General features: G+C 42.1%; 1 long non-coding RNA gene across 1 annotated transcript in view; it reads left to right on the top strand.

Moving 5' to 3' along the window:
• The first annotated feature begins 1,260 nt into the window (after positions 1-1,260).
• Positions 1,261-2,840, top strand: part of LOC106532280 (uncharacterized) — a 4,821-nt gene continuing 3,241 nt past the window's right edge. Inside the window, exon 1 of the long non-coding RNA XR_001312050.1 lies at positions 1,261-1,305. This is a non-coding gene — a long non-coding RNA (uncharacterized LOC106532280). The remainder of the gene's footprint in view (positions 1,306-2,840) is intronic.

Below are 2,840 nucleotides of genomic sequence, written 5' to 3'. Positions count from 1 at the left end.
AGCTTCAGCAGGTCAGTCTGGTGTGGTTTAACTGAAAAATATCATATGATTATTAATTTTCACAGTAACATTGATCTTTAATAATATCCCCATCTATGCTGTTGTCTCTGAWGAATCTATAACTTGAAGTAAATTAACCAAGTCAGTCTCACATAAAATATAGTTCAGTAACCACCACTTAATTTATAAAATTATCAACTTTCAGAATATAAATTGTGCTGAATATTTTAAAAGCTGAACTCAACAGACTGAAATATTCCCGTTTAAACTCATCATTACTCGTCATACTCACAACGAGCTAGCTGCAGCTGCTGTAATGCTAACTGCATAACTAATTAATTAACACGATTAATCAACTAAAACTGACTACAACATATCGCTGTGGTACAGAACAGTTAGATAATGCCACACAATGGCAAAAAATGTATTTTTGTCAACTTACCGGAGAAAATACCTCAAACACCAAGAATGAACTGCGCTCCATGGAGCCTCTTGCTGTGTTTGGAACTATTTGAGGCTCCATGAACCACGTGACTTCCGCTTTCCATTCTTTCTATGGAAGTCAATGGGGGTGTCGCAACTCTCTCTCTCTATAGGGCTCTGGTTGCTAGGTAAGGGGCTGAACACAGGTTCCGGTGGGTTGTCGTACGGCTTTTGACATCACAAAATGACGGAAGTATAAAACTTGTTGTTAACATGCATTAAAAATACATTTACTTACAGCATATGCACTTGGTTGCATTTTTGCTGTTTTTTAAGAAGTACATACACAAAGTTGAGTAAAAAACCCTTTAAAAGTGAATTTTGCATAATAGGTCCCCTTTAATAGATTTATAATAAAAATACTGTGTATCTGAGCTCTTTGGGAAATTTGGTTATGTTTTGGACAGTCATGCTCCTCCTCCCTGTTGTTAAAACCTGTTATGCAACCTGCAGTTTGTGGTATAAAGAAACTTAACTTTTATTGATTTCTTTTTTGAACTCATTTAATTATTCTCAGTCATCTTCCTGTTCTTCTTTTGGTTTTTCAGAGGTTGCCATAAGTCATCCTCTTCCATTTCACTCTGTCCTCACTCCAAATATCCACCGTCCCTCCTCTGGACATGTCCAAACCATCTCAGTCTGGTTTATCTAACTTTATCTCCCAGTCATTCAGCCTATGTTCTACCTTTAATGATTTTTTTCTCAGTCATTGGTTATTTTTTTTAATTAATGTTTTGTGCTTTTCTTTCAGTGGTGTCAACTTGAAAGTCTCCATTTTGCCACTAGGAGATGCAAGCATCACTGTGTTGCCAAAACAGAAAGGTAGAATATGATTTATACCCTTAAAATGTTTGGAAATTTGACTACTATGTGCTAGAAGGAAAAAAAATACAAATAAAGTAAATATTAATTAAACTAAATAAACATTTGGTAACCTACATAGCAGTCAGGTGTGGGCCAGATCTGGGGCCTCATGCATAAAGGAGTGCACAGCTTTCACACTAAAAGTTGACGTATGGACAAATTTAGAAAAGTGCTCCGCACCAAAAAATTCAGAAGTATAAAACCATGCGCGCATGTTCCTGTGCACCTTTCCTTTATACATCCCAATGAACGTGGAACTGAGCGCACCTGAGACACCTCCCCTGACACGCTTCCATTTAAATCTGTAAAAAATATGTAAATGTGTCCAGCGTGTGAGATTCTCCGCAGATTGTCCTCTCTGTGGGATCAGAAATGAATAAATGAAATGAATGAAGAAATGATTTTTAGATGTAGGAAAAATTTATATCAGGGGTGCCCAACCAGTCACTCGTGTGCGACTAGTCACCCACCAGCTGATTCCCAGGTGCCCGCAGAGCGCAACCTTGCTGCGGAACCTCTAGCGCCGGCTCTGAGGGACAGATCCCAGAGTGGCCGGTCTTGTTTGAAAGCTCTGGTCTGCCCTACAAGTTGAAAGTTGAATGAAGTCCCTGCGACGTTCCCCCGCGGAGCAATAAGCAAAATACCTCCAAAATACGCACCGTCGGACCTCCCACCGGGATATTTTTAGCCCCTTTCCCGGACTAGGAGCATTAGAACTTGGTGTGGATGGTCGGGTTTTAAAGCCCTGACTCTCCCCTACAAGGAGAAAGTTGATTGGAGTCCCTGCAACGTTCCCCCGAGGAGATATAAGCGAAAAACCTCAAATTACGCCCCGTTGGACCTTCGCCGGGGGTGGTTTTAGTCCCCCTCCCCGGGCTAGGAGCATCAGATCCTAGAGTGGCTGGTCGGGTTTTAAAGCCCTGGTTCTGCCCTACAAGCTGATACTTAAATGGAGTCTCAGTGACGTTCCCCCGTGGAGCTATAAGCAACTTACCCACGACTTAGTGCATTTTACGAGCAATTTTGGGAGGAAATTTCAACTTTCGTTTGCTTCTCCTGCGGGCTCTGAGCATCAGATCCACGAAAATGAGATGACTTTGGAAAGGTGGGGCCCTCCTCTACAAATTGGAGGTAGTTGCAAGTTCCTGGGGCCTTCCCCCACGGAGCTAATAACCAACGACCGGCCGAAAAAGGTGCTTTGGCCGGCGATATAGTAATCAACTTTTTTCCAGAGCCTCTAGCGCCGGCTCTGAGCATTGGATCCGGGTGGGAATGGCTCATTGTAAAGCTCTGGATCTCCACTACAACCTGGAGGTGGTTGCAAGTTTCTGGGACGTTCCCACGCAGAGATATAAGTGATCAAAAGTCATCAGGTGAGCTCCGGCGGGTGAAACGGCTGATTTCCAGCACGGGGCTGCTTGTGCTGAAAAAAAGAAACAGATTTATTTTTCAAAGTCAGTTTTTCACCATATGATTCATACATTTATAAATGT

This window comes from Austrofundulus limnaeus, unplaced genomic scaffold, assembly GCF_001266775.1.
Source record: "Austrofundulus limnaeus strain Quisiro unplaced genomic scaffold, Austrofundulus_limnaeus-1.0 Scaffold743, whole genome shotgun sequence".
In the NCBI taxonomy this organism is placed as follows: Eukaryota; Metazoa; Chordata; class Actinopteri; order Cyprinodontiformes; family Rivulidae; genus Austrofundulus; species Austrofundulus limnaeus.
The sequence above is the reverse complement of the archived record's forward strand: the minus strand, read 5'-3'. Positions and strand labels throughout refer to the sequence as shown.